Source organism: Schistocerca nitens, chromosome 5, assembly GCF_023898315.1.
Source record: "Schistocerca nitens isolate TAMUIC-IGC-003100 chromosome 5, iqSchNite1.1, whole genome shotgun sequence".
Taxonomy (NCBI): domain Eukaryota; kingdom Metazoa; phylum Arthropoda; class Insecta; order Orthoptera; family Acrididae; genus Schistocerca; species Schistocerca nitens.
Genome location: NC_064618.1, coordinates 491,989,941 through 492,011,725, shown reverse-complemented (window position 1 = coordinate 492,011,725; position 21,785 = coordinate 491,989,941).

Sequence of the window (21,785 nt, the reverse complement as noted above, 5' to 3'; positions counted from 1 at the left end):
AAGACGTATACGTTGCCGGCGATGGGCGAGGCATGGCAGAATCTCTGACCAGAGAGTAGTATGTCGTTAGTTGTTGCTTGTCGCGAGTCGGCGTCTGTCGGCTTTAGCAGTCAGTATGAATGCTTTTCTTTAAAAAAGTTACTTTATATTATAAAATTATTATTGGGGCATTTTTTTGGAACAAATTAAATTACAATTAATATACATTACTAGATATGCGCAAGGGTGCTTCTTTACCTTCTACAATAATACCCATCCTGCAGAGTCCTGACCAGACCTGCAGAGTCCTGACCAGAGTCCCAAGCAGAGCACATGTAAGACGTATACGTTGCCGGCGATGGGCGAGGCATGGCAGAATCTCTGACCAGAGAGTAGTATGTCGTTAGTTGTTGCTTGTCGCGAGTCGGCGTCTGTCGGCTTTAGCAGTCAGTCGGCTTTAGTCTTGGCTAGTCTGCGCGAGTAAGCAGTAGTCTGCGCGTGTCGGCTGTGTGCTCTGCTCGGGACTCTGGTCAGGACTCTGCAGGGTGGGTATTATTGTAGAAGGTAAAGAAGCAGCCTTGCGCATATCTAGTAATGTATATTAATTGTCATTCAATTTGTCCCAAATAAATGCCCCAATAATAATTTTTATAATATAAAGTAACTTTCTTTAAAGAAAACCATCCATTTCAATTTAAAGAATATTTACAATGCATGATCATTCCTTCCAAGAATCAAAAAAAAAAAAAAAAAATACGCCAGCATTGCACGAAGCTGTGTCGATAAATGTCTACATAAGAGCAGATATATTTGTAGTTTTTATTGAGGTAAGAATTTTTGCTTTTTTTATTCAGAATACAGGGCCGAAGGGCAGCGCTGCCGTCCTCATAAAATTTACCAGGTTACTAATTTTTTTTTTACTATTTTGGTGTTTAGGAATTTTTCTGGTTCGATCTTAACATTAAGTGACAAAAGAATTTTGTGGGAACATTAAATGTAAATGCATTTCTGCACTCAGATTATAAATGGGATCCGATTTTGTTCAGAGGTTACAATACTTTAAAAATTCATTTAATTATTATTTTTGTGGGGACGTTACACTTGGTTCATGGTTCATATATTTATAAAAATATTTCTGTGGGGAGTTTACGCTTGGTCCATTTTCATTAAAATATTTCTGCGGGGAGGTTTCACTTGGCGACATCCGGCCAGGATCGTATTTCTTTGTGAATCTTCTGAGAAGTAGTCATATATCTGCTCTTATTTACTTAAACGTAGTTTGCATCTGGCGCAACGCATTTACTAATTTGTCACTCTTTCTTCCACAGATCATCGGCAATTTGTTGCTCTTTGTTGTAATTGTTTGTTGCATTTTGCATTGTCTTTCTTTCATTTGTGAATAATTTTGATTTGTGTAAAAATGCAGCGAAAAACTGTTAACAGTACATCGCGATGTGTAATGAGTGAAATAGCCGATTCAAATAGTTTGACAGTACATGCGACACTCAGTGTAATGATGACAATCCTCAGTTTACAGACAATCAGTGCGTACTGACCACTAGTAATGATTTTTATCCTAGTGATGAGCAAACAAATTCAATTGTGTCCACTGTTAATTTAACGACAATTGATGACGCGGCAGGTTCCGTTACAATGAACGCTGCCCAGTTTGACACACCCGGTTTGCAAAATTTACGTGACGAACAAACCAATTTTTCTAATGAAAATGAACAGTGTAATCAGAATACGTTAAATTTATTTGATTCCGAGGTAGTGACTAACAGTGCATATCCCATAGGAAAACCTTTTCGAGAATCACAGAATGACCAAATGGTTACACAAAACGTGACAATTGCAGGTACGCCATCAAACAGCACAGAGAATAGTGTTGCTAATTTTAGCTTTGATCAAATTATGGCATTATTGCTACAAATTAATGAACATAATAAAAAACAAGACGAAAATTCCAAACAACAGAATTAAAGACAAGAGAACAATCACAAACAACTTAGTGAAAGTCTCAAACAACAAATTAATGAAATTAATGAAAAACAAAACAACCTTAATGAAAATTTCAAACAACTTAATGAAAAACAAGACAACCTTAATGAAAATTTCAAACAACTTAATGAAAAACATGACACCCTTAATGAAAAATTAGACAACAATTCCAGACAGCTTAGCGAACAGATTACAGCCGTTGCAGTGCAATGTCATGATACTAAAGAACAATTACGTGTGGACATTGATGCTTGTGCTAGGAAAAGTAGTGAAGAAATTAGATCTGTTGCACAAGAATTAAGTAATATACAAGCAGCCACAACAGAATCACTTAGACACGAAATTAGTGCAGTCGGTAAACAATGCTCTGAAAACGCAACACAGTTACGCGACGAGTTTCAACTAATGTCAGCAGAACTTTCGCGCACACTGGATGCAAAAGTAGACGCGAAATTCGACCAACAGAACAGCCAAATTGATGAACGTTTTAATCACCACCTAAAAAACAGTGAAACGCGTTACCGTAGATTCATACAGGAACAAAATAAAGTAAAACGACAAGTTATGGAACAATTACCGCACAGAGACAGGAAGATAAACGTAAATTGTTTACGAAAGCAAAAAACATACGTAGACAACGATATTGCTACAGTATCAGACGAAATTAATACTATCAAACAGTTGAACACCGAATTGCGTGATGAAATTTCCGATCTCAAATCAAAAACAGATACACACACAGTAGACTTTCAGACAGTGACCGACAAACTCGAACAATTAGAACTAATACAGGATTCCGATGCCATCAAAGCAGACGTTAAAAAATTGAACGAAACCACACGTAAAATACAAAAACAAATTAATGCTTGTGACAGTAAAAACGATGATCAGGTAAAAATACTGACTGAAAAATATGATGAATTGGCCAGTCGTATTGACGTTATCGAAAGTAATAATGACACCAAATCAGACGATACCTCACCGGTTTCATTTAATCAAACACCCGAATTCCAAAATTTACAGCAGACGATCAGTGAGATAGATTCGTCCAATAATACATTACGTAGAAAATTGTCGACTTTACAGCAAGAGGTGACAGAGATAAAAAATATTTCAGTCAATAACACGTCACAGCATACGGTACATTCCGAACATTTGTCACACTCACACAGCGAGTATAATTTAGGTAATTTACAGAGAGTACGTGACTTAGATTCCGATCAATCACAGACGAATAGATTCTCATACAATCGTGAACCTGTTCAGACATACAGAGACGATAATTTTGATTACAAACATTTTCTATCAGTGAGAAAATTTAAAGTATTTAAAAATGACAGAACACAGATCCACCCCTTGGATTGGATACAACAATTTAGCTTTGCTTTTCCACCGACTTGGCCCGTAACACATAAACTTGAATTTATTTGCAGTTTTTTGGAAGGCGAACCGGCAACTCGTATGAGACCGATCGCGAGAAAATGCTACTCAGTAGAAGAATTTTGGTAACAACAGAGTTTTTCCTCCGCAACAGCAACAAAATCAACCGGTTAGCATACCTAACCAACAATGTAATGCAGAAGGTCAACCAAGCTTTAATGTTTCGCCACGTACGCGTATAGCGTCGCCCCCAACAAATAGTAATGCGCAGCAACAAGCAAATCAGTACATACAGAAAACACACTATTTCAATTCCTATCGCAATGCACCGTATAGAAATGACTATCATGACAGACGTAAAACTAATGAACACAATTTTCAGCGTAACTTTAATAACAGTCAGTCTTATCAGCAGCAAAATCATCCACAACAACATATCATGAATGAACCGGACAGTAGGTATCATCCCGAACGTAATACGTCAGGAAGAAATAACAGAACAGTACAAATAGTTGAAATGCCACAGCATCCTCCCGAAAATAATAGCACGTCAGATAGAATTTGACTAGATACAGTAGAGGTTGCATCTTCCAGCAACGCAAGCAATACTTTTGACACAGAGAATCTTGTTCACGAGAATGTTATTACTTTTGACGACATCCGAGACACTCTTCTGCAGGAAAGACCAGTTATTCAAAAAACCATTTCACACCCTGTCATCGAAATAAAAATTGGATCATCGAAATTTTCAGCAGTAATCGATTCTGGATCTCCTATGTCAGTCATAAATGAGCAAACTTTCAACGAATGTAGCAAAGAGAATACTTATCCTACGTTACCATTAGGCAAAACGAAAGTGAAGGGAGCAGTATCTAGTAAAGGAGTAGATGTAAAATTTCAGACACATTTATCATTTTGTATTGCAGGTCAAACATTTCACTCAAATTTTTGGATTGTTCCCTTATTGACAACAGACGTTATTTTAGGTACGAATTTTCTGGTACAACACGACGCAATTATTGACTTTCAAAATTCCTATTTAATGTTGAAGGATGGAAATGTACAACTGGCTTTAGAATTTCAGCACTCTATATCTGAAGAAGAACAAACAATTAATCGTACAGAGGTCATTTCCGCATCACGTAACTTAGACTGTCATTCCACATTGTTCACAGATACGTACGTACACAATCATAATACTCCAGACGAAGCCGACTATGACGTTATACAGATGATTTCTGATAAAGTTAAACAGAGCAGCGAAAATACAGACGACGAACGCATACAACTACGCAAAATTCTTTTACAGCAAGCTCCAGTTTTTGACAACGTTCCTGGTACTATTTCCGGTTTTATGTATGAACTTCAAATTAAACAGCACGACACATTTAAAGCGAAACATTATCCATTTCCGTATATTCACAGAGAACAAGTTAAGAAAGAACTGCAAGCTATGCTTGACCAAGGAATTATTGAACCGGCAGTTAGTCCGTACATAAACCCGCTCCATATTGTTAAGAAAAAGGATGGTTCACTTCGCCTCGTACTTGATTCGCGTCACATCAATGACATTATTATTAATGAAATAGATCGCCCACAGACACTAGAAGAACTTCTACAGAAATTTCATGGTACTGCTATTTATTCCACATTAGATTTGAAATCGGGATTTTGGCAAATTCAACTCCATCCGAACTGCAGAAAGTACACGGCTTTTCTCTGTTTTGCTGACTGTTATCAATTTTGTAATTTACCATTCGGTTTAACTATTTCTTCAGCAGAATTTATTCGCGGTTTTAATACTACCGACAGAACGTAAAGACAGAATCACAACGTATGTAGACGACATTCTTATTGCAGAAGCTAACTGGTCTGAACACAATCTGATTCTTGAACAACTGTTGCAAACTTTTCATGCAAAGGACTCACAGTTAATCTCAGTAAATCGCACTTTGGAAAATCTTCTATAAAATTTCTTGGACATGTAATTTCAGCAGAGGGCATTACGCCTGACCCGGAACAGCTTCAAGCTTTACGTGACATTACTGTTCCTACGACGAAGAAACAACTACGCAGTTTTTTGGGTTTAATTAACTTTTTTCGTAAATTTATTCATTACTCTGCTTTAGACACCCCTAGATTATGTCAATTGACAGGTAAAAACACTATTGGGTCCTGGGATAGGCAAGCACATTCTGAATTTGTGAACCTGAAAGAAGCCTATCTAGTGACATATTAATTTTATTAAATTCTCTCTCCATTAAAGTCTACAATTCTCACCTCTATTAACTACCCAACATACAAGCTGAACACAAAGAAAAGTCTTTTCTTATCGTTATATATCAGACCGTATACATATTTTCCATTTTTCATGTATGTATGATTGTTTTCCTGTTTTGTTTGTATGCTCTATCAAATATTTAAGATATAACAAACACCAGTTGACTTAGAAATTTTTGCCTTATGATATCTCAACATCGTGACTATCTTACATTTTTTTTTTTTTTTTGCTGCTACATTGTGATACGCTGTGTACATTTTTGCACCCGCACACTGTCTATGTTTTTGACATATTACGTTTTCTGTCATGCTATGCTGTATGCTCAATTATGTTACTATAAACCAGTTTTTATTTAGTGGGTATATGATTTAAATGCAAGACATTACTCTTTGTTCATCATTTTCAGAAAGAAATAACGCGTAAAAAATAAATTAAACAGAAATGGGAATTTCACCTTCGGAATGAACGAAAGAAGATGCAATACCTCGTCACGAAGAGTAAATGGATCAGAATTAACAAGCATTAACAAGAATATAGTATACACATCGTAGAATAGCAGTCTTAACTAATTTTTTCTTTCAGAATACGAGGCGATTGATGCAGGCTGTCAGATAGAACTACACATCTTAGTTTTAGTGATGAAATATGCTAGAAATAAGGAATAGTTGTATAATGAATAATGAAGTGACTTTTTTGCAGATGATAATGAATGATGATGAATAATGAAGAAGAATATGCTACTATGGATAATGAAGTTTTTCTTTACAGGTGATGATAATAATGGCGTTATTCTGATCTGGATAATGAAGTTTTTCTTTACAGGTGATGATAATAATGGCGTTATTCTGATCTGGATAATGAAGTTTTTCTTTGCAGATGAGGATAATGTTGAAGTTTATGTATTTATGCTATGTAGTTATTTAAGTATTTGTGGCAGTTCGTTTTGACAGTATGTCTTATATCACATGGTATGATGACTGAAGGTTTTGGAAAGGACAGCTAGAGAACATATATATTTTATACGCATTTCACTACCTGTTAATTCGAAGTTCACTACTTTTCAGCATAATATGCGTTTCTTCTTTCAGTTTAATAATCCATTTTGTATTTTTTTTGCAGGAGAAATTATTCATGAAATTAATGTGCTATAAGCAGTTGGTCATTAAACCTGTGTCATTTATGAATGTGATCACATATACTCTACTTATTTCATAACCTTGCTACAGCTGACTCATGACGAATGACGTTACACATCTTCATTTGCAGCAATAACTCAAAAGCAAATATTGTTATGCCCCAGTAATTAATTATCGATCTCAACGCAATGCATTGCTAGCACAAAGAAAAAAAAAAGGGAGAGAATTCTGAGTAATACTGAATAATGTTTTCTAGTCACAGACGTTGAATAATAGTTACAGTATGTTACATTTTCAATATGTTCTTTGTCACTGGAATGATCAGTTCTGAGTAATATGTCATTTGAATGATGAATTCTGAGTAATGTTTTCTAGTCACAGACCTTGAATAATAGTTACAGTATGTTACATTTTCTATATGTCCTATGTCACTGGAGTGATCAGTTCTGAGTAATACTGAATGATATTTTGTAATAATGCATAAATACTATGCCAATAATTTCTGTAAATAATACTTTGTTATACTCTATAAATGCTATGCCAATAATTGACTCTCATTTTGAATGATAACTTCTGAATAATACTGAATAAGGTTTTATAAAAATATAAGAATATTTTGTAACTGGTCAATGAATGCCAATAATTATTTTAAATATGTTGTATGTCACTTGAATGATGAAAAATGTTTTGTACTATTCAATACTTGCTATATGTTTTGCAACTGGACGATGAGTGCCAATGATTACTATAACTAAGTGAATTATGTTAATACTATGCCATTCATTAGCTCCTGTTTTGAATGATGACTTCTAATGGTTTGTAACTGGTCAGTGAATGCCAATAATTATTTTGAATATGTTGTATGTCACTTGAATGATGAAAAATGTTTTGTACTATTCAATACTTTCTATATGTTTTGTAACTGGACGATGAGTGCCAATGATTACTATAACTAATTGAATTATGTTAATACCATGCCATTCATTAGCTCCTGTTTTGAATGATGACCTCTGATGGTTTGTAACTGGCTAATGAGTGCCAATGTTCTCTGTAAACAGATAATTTCTGAACGTTATTCTGTAATTCTTCATACATGGTACAGAAATGTTCAGTAACTGGGCGATGAGTGCCACCAATTATTCAAATCAGTTCTAAGACTAGTGTAATTCTCAATGAAGACTAGTATGTGACTTAATGTCCTTCACCTTCTAACCTAATTACCACAAATTACTGCAATATCCGTTTGTCCTGTCTATCCTCATGATCATGGATCACTATATTTGGTTTTTGCACTAATTCTACGTTGGTGTACTTTACAAGAACGTGGTGTTGACACGACATGCAGTCCACCACTTTGAGCGATGGAGATGCTATTATGGTCCCACTGTTTGGTGTATTTATTGTACTACCAAAATGATAACATGGAATATTAATACGACATTTCAGTGTCTTGGCTACACTGATTAATACTTCAGGGAAAAGAACTTCAGATTGTCTCACTTGGTGTTGTGCTCCTGTAGAAAGATATGGACTTTCAGTGCAGCTGCGTGCAACCTAAAGTGCTACAACCATGATGCAATCCTTCCAATTCCTTTCCTAGTTCTTGTAAAATGGTAAACACTTATACAATGCGTTTGAATTCTTGTAAAATGATAAAGACATATACAGTGCGTGTGCTCTTCATTTTCATTTGTTAATATGATCAGTTGTCCTAAATATGCTAAAGACTTATACAGTGCGTGTGCACTTTATTTCACTCTATGATATGTTATGTAAAAATGCTAAAGACTTCTACAGTGCATATGCACTTTATTTCACTCCTTGATATGTTTATTTGTTGTAAAAGTGCTAAAGAGCTACAGTGCGTGTGCACATTTGTCATTTGTCAATATGATTTGTACTCATTAACTTTACATTTTGTGATTTCCTGATACTTTCTGTACTGCAGTGCGTGTGCACTTTATGCCATTTGTTAATATGATTTGTACTCATTGTGTATACATTTTATCATTGCATGATATGTTCTGTACTCAGTGCATGTGCACTATATTTTATTTCATTTTATATTCTGTGATTGTAAAGTTAATTAATTAAGAAAAATTTGTTGCTCATGGCAAGTCCAATTGACTCACCATCGCTGCCAAATTTTTGCCCCCCCCAGTGGAGGGTTATGTAAGACGTATACGTTGCCGGCGATGGGCGAGGCATGGCAGAATCTCTGACCAGAGAGTAGTATGTCATTAGTTGTTGCTTGTCGCGAGTCGGCGTCTGTCGGCTTTAGCAGTCAGTCGGCTTTAGTCTTGGCTAGTCTGCGCGAGTAAGCAGTAGTCTGCGCGTGTCGGCTGTGTGCTCTGCTCGGGACTCTGGTCAGGACTCTGCAGGATGGGTATTATTGTAGAAGGTAAAGAAGCAGCCTTGCGCATATCTAGTAATGTATATTAATTGTCATTTAATTTGTTCCAAATAAATGCCCCAATAATAATTTTTATAATATAAAGTAACTTTCTTTAAAGAAAAGCATTCATTTCAATTTAAAGAATATTTACAATGCATGATCATTCCTTCCAAGAATCAAAAAAAAAAAAAAAACGCCAGCATTGCACGAAGCTGTGTCGATAAATGTCTACATAAGAGCAGATATATTTGCAGTTTTTATTGAGGTAAGAATTTTTGCTTTTTGTATTCAGAATACAGGGCCGAAGGGCAGCGCTGCCGTCCTCATAAAATTTACCAGGTTACTAATTTTTTTTTATTATTTTGGTGTTTAGGAATTTTTCTGTATCGAACTTAACATTAAATGAGAAAAGAATGTTATGGGAACATTAAATGTGAATGCATTTCTGCACTCAGATTATAAATGGGACCCGATTTTGTTCAGAGGTTACAATACTTTAAAAATTCATTTAATTATTATTTTTGTGGGGACGTTACACTTGGTTCATGGTTCATATATTTATAAAAATATTTCTGTGGCGAGTTTACGCTTGGTCCATTTTCATTATTATTTTTCTGTGGGGAGGTTTCAATATATAAAGTAAAAAAATGGATTAATAAGTATACAAAAAATATGTTGTTCATTCTAATGTTGCAGATATCGATATCGTTACGATATATCGAATGCTACCTCTGCCAAACCTTGATCACAGGTGGTGGCGGTTGCCGCGGCGGCTGGGGACCGTTCGGTGTCAACAAAGGCGAATACGCAGTTAGTCTGCTAGACAGTCAACAGGTACTTGTCGGAACGCGGAAACGTAGGCTTGAATAGGGACAGGAAGTATTTATGCTATTATTATTATTATTACGGAATATAGAAGAGTATATTATTCTTTACGGCGACCTGACGAAATGTGCAAGGACAATGGCTAACTCAAGTGAAAATGTGAATTGTGTGTTGATCTAACATTCTGAGTGGACTTTAGATCGAATTAGGGGCCTTTTCATGAACTCAAGACGTAATGAATCCAGTACTAATCATACAATCTTCAGCTTCGAGATCCTTTCTCATCTATGGTCATTGAGTTAGTTATATTAACGAGTAGCAACAGCAGACTGAGAGGACGTGTGTCGCACAAACACATCGTTATAGAAGTTGTCACAGCGATGCGTGTACCTCAGGTGTAAGTTTCCAGTAGTGCTGTCCGAACACAGTCCGATGCCAAGGTAAAACGACAGTTAACAGTATACAAATATTCATATTGAACCAAAGAACAGATTGTAAAATCATCAAACATCCGGGCAAGTTACAACACTGATAGCTCCAAAATTTACCCTAGAACATGAAAATAGAGTCCTAACCTCGAATACCTGTCAGGAGATTAAAGAATTCACGGCATGTGTCATTGTTTTCAAATTCAAAGGACAAAACGCGAAAAAATAGCTCTGATCGTGGCTGGAATTACATGTGCACTAGTCCAGCATACTACATCCTGCCACGGGCACGCGTGTCCTGTGTGTGCGCACGTATGTAGGTGTGGAGACAAAACCTTGCTGGCATTTCGGGCGGCTTGCAGCGGATCGCGTGATTAGGAATGTGACGTATCGCTTTACTGCTTGCGCTGGTGGAGCCGGAGCACTCCAGTAATTAGCCAGGCGCGCCAGGTGGGGAATACGAATCGATGAACTAAGTCTCAAAGGCTGGCGCAGTCGATGTAGCTAATTAACTAAATGCGCAGAGAATAATGCCTACGTTGCGCTTACACGCGAGATCTGTGTGAGCTGCGAGTGCGAACATACAAATCAAAGACGCTGAAGGATAGCAAAAAGATCAAACCACAGATTTTCAGTATTAAGCGCACATGCGTTATTTTCTGTTAACTGAAAGTATATTGGGGCAGCGTACGCTACAGTAAGTGTGCAATGTAAGAGCCAATAAACGTGAGTGAAACATGGGTCATTGATAGCTAGAATTTGCCCATGAACATTCTTGACCGCGTGCAGCAGATCAGGAATTTCGCTGCAGTGAGTCATGGACAACTTTTCGGAATTGTACGCTATTGTTGACGACTTTGTCATCAGCCGGAAGACAGTTTTAATGCAGCACTTGGTACTATAATCGAATATAAGCTACTTAAAAATTTTATTGAAGTTTCTCATGTTGAGAAATGAGAAGGACTGATTTGTCTTATTGGCAAAAATCTCTCTATAACCAAGATCGCATAAATATTTACTTATTTTCTACGACCAGTTCGACAGGATTTGCGTTCTTCTTCTGGCCATAAAAAAATATTGTTACAAAACGTGTTCGCTGTGAACACGTTTGGTGACAATAATATCGAAGACCAGAAGATGATAACAAAGCCTGTTAAATCCATTTGTCGAATGTAAAGAATAAATTATACGATCTCGACAACAGAAAGTTTCTTTATTTGAAATTGACATCTACAAATTAAATAATTGCGCGGGTCTCGCGTGGAGGCACGATACGCTTTCAGCCAATCCTATGAGATCTGTAGCCGCAGAAATTACCGTAATTTGCCAAACCTTCATCCACTTCCACTGTAAAACTTCCCGGTTTCCCGATACTTCATTTTCAGGCAACTGTGGTATCGTTCACTGTAATGTTGTTTATTTTCATTTCTTACGTTTCAATTAGCTGTGATTTATTTGTTACTTTTGTCGTTTGTTGTGTGATGTTAACAGGTTGATTAAAAATCTGCCTATCAGTTCCTCCGAAGTTATTCGTGTGGTGAAACTCTCACGGGTGTTAGGGAATGCATTCCCCCGACCTCACGAGACCTGTAGCCATAGGGTCTATCGACCAGCCGCAGCTTCCAAAACTCCACCCTCACCATTAAAACATTTCCTTCTTGCACTACAGTTTATTTTCACACACTACTCGTCTAATCTTCAGCAATCCTCTGTAGCACCACAGTTCTAAAGCTTCTTTTCTCCCCTTGTCTATACTGTTGATTGTCCATGGCTCACTTTTACACAAGACTACATTCCACTAAACACTTTCTGAAGTGCCTTCCTATCCAGTGACAATAATTTCCGCTTATTGAGAAACATTCGTTACATAACCTTTTTTCAGAACACTAACAATTATCTTCAACTAATCTACCAAATCCCTCGTCGCCTCTGAGTGGCTTACACCGTCATCAGAAAACCTTAATCTTCGTTTCGTTCTTCTGATAAGCAATTCACATTAAAAAATGTTTCATCAATTTCTTTATTGCTTACGCGATATAAAATCGTAGCACATAGAACGAATGACTGATTGCATCTACCCAGTAGCCTGACCTGTTTGAACTATGATGACCCTACATGAACAATCATTTTCCTGTAAACGGTTAGATTGGTTCAAATGGCTCTGAGCACTATGGGACTTAACTTCTGAGTTCATCAGTCCCCTAGACTTAGAACTACTTAAACCTAACTAACCTAAGGACATCACACACATCCATGCCCGAGGCGGGTAAGCGGTTAGAACCTGGTATTAGTATAACTGATTTATACTGTGGTTATTGATATTATAATCACAGCATACAAAGGTTTTCCATTTTGAGAAGTGCACAATTTTAAATTAACGAGTACTTAAGTAAAGTGGTAAATATTTGCATCACACTGAAATCTTATCAAGATGTGCCTGAACATTTGTACGGTTTTCTTCAGGCACTACCTCATTACAGATGACTGCATCAACCGAGGCCACAGTAATATTTTTGTGCCAGGTCATTAATATACAACACGAATAGCAAGGGTCCCAACACACTTATGTGGAGCACACCTGAAGTTACTACTACATCGGCGACTCCTCGTCAAAAATGTTACGCTGCGTACTTCCAGTAATAAGAGTAGGTGCTGTACTGAGTCAAATACTTTTCTCAACTCAAGAAATATTGCATCTGCCTGACTGCCTAGATTCATGGCGTTCAGAATGCCATGTGAGAAAAGCACGAGTTGTGTTTCGCATGTCCGACGTTTTCTGAATCCATGCTGGTTGACATGAAGGAGCTCATTCTGTTCGAGATACCTCATTACGTTAGAGTTCAGAGCTTGTTCTGAAATTCTGAAACAGATGCACGTCTAGGCTACTGGACTCGTGATTTTTGGATTACTCTTACTATCTTTGTTGCAAACAACAGTGACCTGTGCATTCATCATTTAGTATTGACATCAAAAGCCCATTCGATGATTAACCGGTCCTTGGACCTTAAAAACTGGTCTGAAATTGTCATCCTGGTGAAGAACTGAAACTCAAACTAATGTCAGTTGGAAGGATTTTCTTAACGATGGAGCTCGAATGTTAGTTGTATTTTTTCATTAAATCGTATTGGAACGCTGGAAGTTCTAAACTTCGATTCCTGTTCCTTTGAAATTTTCGATTTTTGCAAACAGTGTTCATTATTTCTCTGTTTCTCTCCTCCGCCAATTGTTGTGGTCTGCTTCTCCGTACGATTTAAGCGTTAATATATGCACGTTATCATATTCGCTTTGTTCTTCATTTCAACCTTTTTCTTATTCGTTGGACCTCTCTTCCAGTCATAGTAAATCATCTTTCTTATTCCGTTTCGTTTCTTCGTGCCACTTTATCTCTCGTAATTTTGCTTAAAATTGTATGAATACTTCAATATTTTTGGCAGTTTACCTACAAACGAACCGTCTTTATTCGTTGCTAAAGTAATAATTACTGACGACTGACGAAGTTTGCTGGATATATATTGAGGGATAGAACATAGATTCTAGAATTTCCGGTTGCACAATATTCCTTAAATTTTATAGAACGTTCTGTCTTGCTCGTACATCTTCTGTGTCTTTCTCATATCTACTGTCTCGTTCACACAACTCTTCTATTCACCGGCAAAACCCCCACATCAATACCTTTCGAGGCAGTCTATATCCACATACAAGATTACGTACAGCCATCACTACTACAGTATCTTCTATATGATATCTCAGACAAATTGAACTTTTATCTGTTTGGACTAGTATTCGTCGTTTACAGATATCGGTAGTACGATTGACCTCCTTGCATGACGACCAAAAATGATACGCTACTTTCGTAACACATTCAGTGCTACTACTAAGTGTCTGAACATGAACAGTACTAGTCGAAACTGGTCATAATACCAGCATGAAATGAGATCTGTGCTTTGGTTTACATTGTAATTACATATCAGTTACGATTGCCAGCATGCGTAGGCATAGTTTGATCGGCGTATTCTGCTCACGATTGCTATGTAGGTCTTAATAAACTGACGAAAAGGAAATCGCAACACCAAGGACGCGTGTTTCTCGATCTGAAAGATGGTCTCTATTCAGGTTTCGCATCAGTCGCATTAGCGCCGCTATGTGGATGCAAAACAGTTTTGCTTTAAATATACACTGTAACAGTCGTGAGCGTTAGTTTGATTTGAGATTGGAAATGGTGAGCTGATGTTAGTTAATAATGCATTTAAGGTGTCAAAGGCGTCGCTATCAGTACCTCGCTGAGTTTGAAGGAGGAAGTGTAATAGGCCTACGAGAAGCTGGATATTCCTTCCGCGATACTGTAGAAAGACTTGACAAAGATGTAGCCGCTGTACGTGATTGCTGGCAGCGGTAATCACGGGAATTTACGGTCGCAAGAAGACCGGGCTGTGGGCAGTCACGTGGCTTTACCGAGAGGGAAGACCACCGTGCTCGGCGTATGGCTCTGGCACATCGTACTGCATCGGCAGCAGCAATTTGAGCAGCAGTTGGCACCAAGTGACAAATCAAACTGTTACAAATCGGTTACTTCAAGAACAACTTCGAATCAGGTGTCCTATAGCTATTCACAATATACATAAATGAGCTTGTGGATAATATCGGAAGTTCACTGAGGCTTTTTGCGGATGATGCTGTAGTATATAGAGAGGGTATATCAATGAAAAATTGTAAAATGTAGGAGGATCTGCAACGAATTGACGCATGGTGCAGGGAATGGCAATTGAACCTCAATGTGGACAAGTGTAATTTGCTGCGAATACATAGAAAGAAAGATCCTTTATCATTTAGCTACTATATAGCAGGTCAGCAACTGGAAGCAGTTAATTCCATAAATTATCTGAGAGTAGGCATTAGGAGTGATTTAAAATGGAATGATCATATAAAGTTGATCGTTGGTAAAGCAGATGCCAGACTGAGATTCATTGGAAGAACCCTGTTGTTGTTGTTGTTGTGGTCTTCAGTCCGGAGACTGGTTTGTTGCAGCTCTCCATGCTACCCTATCCTGTGAAAGCTTCTTCATCTCCCAGTACCTACTGCAATCTACATCCTTCTGAATCTGCATAGAATCCTAAGGAAATGCAATTCGAAAACAAAGGAAGTAGGTTACAGTACACGTTTTCGCCCACTGCTTGAATATTGCTCACCAGTGTGGGATCCGTACCAGACAGGGTTGATAGAAGAGATAGAGAAGATCCAACGGAGATCAGCGCGCTTCGTTACAGGATCATTCAGTAATCGCGAAAGCGTTACGGAGATGATAGATAAATTCCAATGGAAGACTATGCAGGAGAGACGCTCAGTAGCTCGATTAGGGCTTTTGTTGAAGTTTCGAGAACATACATTCACCCGAGGGGTCAAGCAGTAAATTGCTCTCTCCTGCGTATATCTCGCGAAGAGACCATGAGGATAAAAACAGAGAGAGATAAGAGCCCACACAGAGGCATATCGACAATCTTTCTTCCCACGAACAATACGAGACTGTAATAGAAGGGAGAACCGATAGAGGTACTCACAGTACCATCCGCCACACACCGTCAGATGGCTTGCGGAGAATGGATGTAGATGTAGATGTAGATAGCGATTTGCGACTTCACTGGTGTCCAGCCATAGCTCATTGAAGGGGAGGGTGGAAGTTTGTTGTGTTTTCTGATGAAAGCTGGATCTGTTTCGGTGCTAGTGATTGCCGAGTGTTGGTTATGAGGCTGCCAGCTGAGAGCTTGCAACCAACAGGTCTGCGTGTTAGACACAGTGGACCTACACCTGGTGTTATGGTTTCGCGTCCGATTTTGTATGACAGCAGGAGCTCTCTCGTGGTTATCCCACTACCCTGTCTAATGACTCGACCTGTTTTGCTGCCAATCATGAACAGCATCCTGGGGGAGGGGCTGTTTTCCAATAATATAACACTCGCCCACATACCTCTGTTGCACCCAACATGCTCTACAGAGTGTCGACACGTTGCCTTGGCCAGATCTGTCTGCAGTCGAGAACATACGGGAAATCACCGGACGAAAACTCCAGCGTCATCCACAACCAGCATTAACTGTCCCTGTACTGAGCGACACGTGCAATAGACGGGGAACTCCATCCCACAAACTGACATTCAGCATCTATACAACACAATGCATGCACGTCTAGTGGTTATACCGGTTATTAATGTACTAATATTTCACATTTGAAATGGCGTATCTGGCACTTAGATTAACCCTTGATCTTGGAATATTGATCATTTAGATATGCTACCTAGACAAATGTCTCCCCGAAATTTCATTATTGTACAATAATTACTTTTTGGTGTTGCTATTTTTTCCGTCAATGTAGGTAGATATTCGCTTGTTTTCCTTTCCCTGATTTGCTGGTCGATAACCAGATAGTTAGCCATAAGAAACTGCACCAGATGCCAAAACATTTGTTGTTGTGGTTGATTGCAACAAGGCAAACGACGACGCGATTATTACGCGACATGCATAAATGAATGTGACATACGGGAATTTACGTCACACTGTAAACAGCTGAACTAGACCAGTATATATAAAAATATAGAAAATGTGCTGAACTAAAGATACACGCTACAGAAATTAACAAAACGTTCAACTGGCCTTCGAAAGATAAATATTTGTTGCTGGTTGGTTATGACCAGCTCTAGAAACAACGAAGATTTTTTTCCTAGCGGTGTCGATAAGATATGACATCTCGTACATAAATCTATAAGAGACATTTTTATGTTTAACTAACATTAAGCTGCTAAAATCTTTACTGTTCTGCAGAGATTTTTGACAGCATATCATCTTCTGGTAGACCTTAAAGCTTATTACACGACGTGTATCGTAAGTCTATAGTTTTGAAATTTATAATAATAATTGAAATAAATTGTGGGTTAGATAATGTGCCACACTCCAGACCCACGTAGTGCCACAGCGCTAAATATACATATTTTTAAATTATAAACATGTCCTATACACAATGAAAAAAAGTCTTTCATAAACTTTGAGGAGCACTACTTCAAGAAAATTCTCTCGCTGTGTTGTCTCTCAAAGCATTGGACATAAACCCTGTAAGCTATGGGTTGCCATCTCATCATGAAACATAATAAATTCTGTAAAACTGCAATATATCAATATTATTGCATCACAAGAGATGCTTTAAGAGTGGGTCAAAGTGCCGCATTACAGTGGTATTTTCAAACTGGAATTTAGCATCAGGAGACCGATAAGGGCTACCTCGGCTCAGATTTTGACATGTGCGCTCAGAATGAGGAGCCAAAACATTGACAACTGCCCATCGCGAGACAGAATGCCGCCCGGTTATGTTGCGGTTACGTTCGCGGCTAGGACAATATACAGGGTGAGTCACCTAACATTACCGCTGGATATATTTCGTAAACCACATCAAATAGTGACGAATCGATTCCACAGACCGAACGTGAGGAGAGGGGATAGTGTAACTGGTTAATACAAACCATAAAAATGCACGGAAGTATGTTTTTTAACACAAACCTACGTTTTTTTAAATAGAACCCCGTTAGTTTTGTTAGCACATCTGAACATATAAACAAATACGTAATCAGTGCCGTTTGTTGCATTGTAAAATGTTAATTACATCCGGAGATATTGTAACCTAGAGTTGACGGTTGAGTACCACTCCTCCGCTGTTCGATCGTGTGTATCGGAGAGCACCGAATTACGTAGGGATCCAAAGGGAACGGTGATGGACCTTAGGTACAGAAGAGACTGGAACAGCACATTACGTCCACATGCTAACACCGTTTTATTGGTTTTTTTCACTGACGCACATGTACATTACCATGAGGGGTGAAGTACACGTACACACGTGGTTTCCGTTTTCAATTACGGAGTGGAATAGAGTGTGTCCCGACATGTCAGGCCAATAGATGTTCAATGTGGTGGCCATCATTTGCTACACACAATTGCAATCTCTGGCGTAATGAATGTGAACACGCCGCAGTACATCTGGTGTAATGTCGCCACAGGCTGCCACAATACATTGTTTCATATCCTCTGGGGTTGTAGGCACATCACGGTACATATCCTCCTTTAACGTACCCCACAGAAAGAAGTCCAGAGGTGTAAGATCAGGAGAACGGGCTGGCCAATTTATGCGTCCTCCATGTCCTATGAAACGCCCGTCGAACGTTTACCTCACCCCTCATGGTAATGTACATGTGCGTCAGTGAAAAAGACCTATAAAAAGGTGTTAGCATGTGGACGTAATGTGCTGTTCCAGTCTCTTCTGTACCTAAGGTCCATCACCGTTCCCTTTGGATCCCTACGGAATTCGGTGCTCTCCGATACACACGATCGAACAGCGGAGGAGTGTTACTCAAGCGTCAACTTTAGGTTACAATATCTCCGGATGTAATTAACATTTTACAATGCAACAAACGGCACTGATTACGTATTTGTTTATATGTTCAGATGTGCTAACAAAACTAACGGGGTTCCAATTAAAAAAAGGTAGGTTTGTGTTAAAAAACATACTTCCGTGCATTTTTTTATGGTTTGTATTAACCAATTACACTAGCCCCTCTCCTTACTTTCGGTCTGTGAAATAGATTCGTCAGTATTTGATGTGGTTTACGAAATATATCCAACGGTAACGTTAGGTGACTCACCCTGTATAAGGGGAGGGAGGCAGAGACGCATGGGGTATTATTCTAGCAAGGATCCGAGCTGCAAGTGTGGACATCCACTGATATAAGCGACTTAGACTATATCATGGTCCAGCATCCGGGAACTGGAGGAGACTGCTTGACTGTTTGCGTGTAATAGTGCGTAAAGTGGTTTGAAGAACGGTGAAGCCACGATTATATGACAAGTTGTTGGACGTCCATACCCCCTCACAGATCGTTGAGGTCGCCCGCCCTGTAAAGGGTAATAAGCAGTGATCCGTGGAAGATATGATGACGAAACAGTGCTGATACATTCAAAAGTGTTACGGAGCACACATTGTTGAACGTGGGTCTCATCAGTAGACGACCATTACATGTTCCCATGTTGGCCTGATTACGTAGTCAGTCAGGAATGCAGTGGGCATGAGATTATAGAGATTGAATTTTGGGTCAAAGGATACATTTGCCTAGTCGGATGGATTCCATTCCCTGTCACACCAGTTCTAAGATTCTATTAATTATGTGTCCTTTGGAAGTCAGATCTGGGAGCTGAAGAGATCTGGAGAGACTGAATAAGAGTCTCTAACTGTTCTTTCCAACAACCTGCCGTCTTCCAGAGTTATGTTCCCAGCGCAGAAGGCAGCTCGTCGGTCGTGGGATCTTCTTCGTCGGAAGCTGCTATGTTGTCATCTCGAACCTGTGATCGTGCTTTTTATGGGCTGCCACTTGCCCAGGTCAGTCTCTGTACCTACAGAGGGCAAAATATGTAGTACTGACAATGACAGAAGGCGACACTTCTCGTTAATGTAGCCTCTTTGGTTATTATTTAAATATTCACTCATTTTACACTGTCTTTTACAACACTCGACATAGCTCCCTTAATGGTACGGCAACTTTTCCATCCAACTTCCAATATAGAGTATGACATGTCCGTCTCTCCAGAATGCCCGAGACAGAGTGACTAGCGCAGCCCAAGTACTTCGTCTCCAAGACGCGCCAAAGTGACCCGAAAGTGTCCCAATCACTTCGGTTGCAATATCGTTACTCTTATGTTTCTCAGAGCTAGTGAAATTTAATAAACAAAAACGATAGACTCGCAGGGTAAGCATGAGAGATTGTCGTACTGAAAACTGGGTTAAATACAATGAAAAGTATATAAATAATTAATAAGAGGAGTTAGACTTTTTGGCGCCTAGTACCCGAATGTGCCGACCAATCAGAAGCAAGTTGATCACAATTGGTGGAGTCTCCCACGGGACTGGTACATGCTGTACCATCTGTCGCTTGTAGCTCACTCCACTTTTGTACCATATGTTACTTCACGTGTATCAAGCTACATCAAGGCGAACCTCTAGCAAAATAAAATACTTTCGGCCGCAGCCAGGAATATGACAATTCCGTCGTCCAGCCGAACGGCTGCTGGACAATTCATTGTATCGCAGACGTAGACCGACATGGAAAATATTGTGGTATGACGGACTTACACTGGGATTCCGTGAGACTTGTGGTGTTAACTGAAGGCACCGTGACAGCTGTGGATTATATCCACACAAGGCCGACAACCCGCATCCCTTCATCAGTGATCTCTTTCGTGACGGCAATGACATCTTCCAGCAAGATAGCTGTCTACCTTAAAAACTCAGACTCGTTCGACAGTAGTTGAAGCAGTTCGTAGAACTTCACTGTTAATTCAGGCTCAAGTCATATTCACTAGATTCACCTGATCTGAACCCAATCGTTCGTATTTGGAACGTTATATGAAGCCAGCTCCGTTCACACAAACCATCAGTCCAAAAAATGTGAAAGTGAATCGTGTGACATGCGCACACACAAACGTCGGGAAAGCTACCAGAGTCTTGTCGAATCCATGTCAAGCAGACTCATTGCTACGTTCCATTCCAAATGTCGATCAACACACTATTAAATGGTTGGTCATAACGTTTTGGTTCATCGGTGTATACTTCGCAGGGCATTGTGCTGTGTGTAGGCAGAAGGTTGCAAGCTACTCTCCTTCCTTCTTTATCCACACATGGATGGTGTACATTATGAAAGATTGGCCCTGCTCTCTGGATACGCTCGCATTTCCTTAATTTGATCCTCATAGTCGTTGCACTAAATAGTAGCTGTATCGGGAATGAGTCCAGATGTTTCTATTGGTAACTGACGATGGTGAACTAAGTAACATTACACATACTGATGAATCAGGACATCTACATCTCCATCTACACGATTACTCTGCAATTCACATTTAAGTGCTTGGCAAAGGGTTCATCGAACCACAATCATACTATCTCTCTACCATTCCACTCCCGAACAGCGCGCGGGAAAAACGAACACCTAAACCTTTCTGTTCGAGCTCTGATTTCTCTTATTTTATTTTAATTATCATTCCTATCTATGTAGGTTGGGCTCAACAAAATATTTTCGCATTCGTAAGAGAAAGTTGGTGACTGAAATTTCGTAAATAGATCTCGCCGCGACGAAAAACGTCTTTGCTGTAATGACTTCCATCCCAATTCGCGTATCATATCTGCCACACTCTCTCCCCTACTACGTGATAACATAAAACGAGCTGCCCTTTTTTGCACCCTTTCGATGTCCTCCGTCAATCCCACCTGGTAAGGATCCCACACCGCGCAGCAATTTTCTAACAGAGGACGAACGAGTGTAGTGTAAGCTGTCTCTTTAG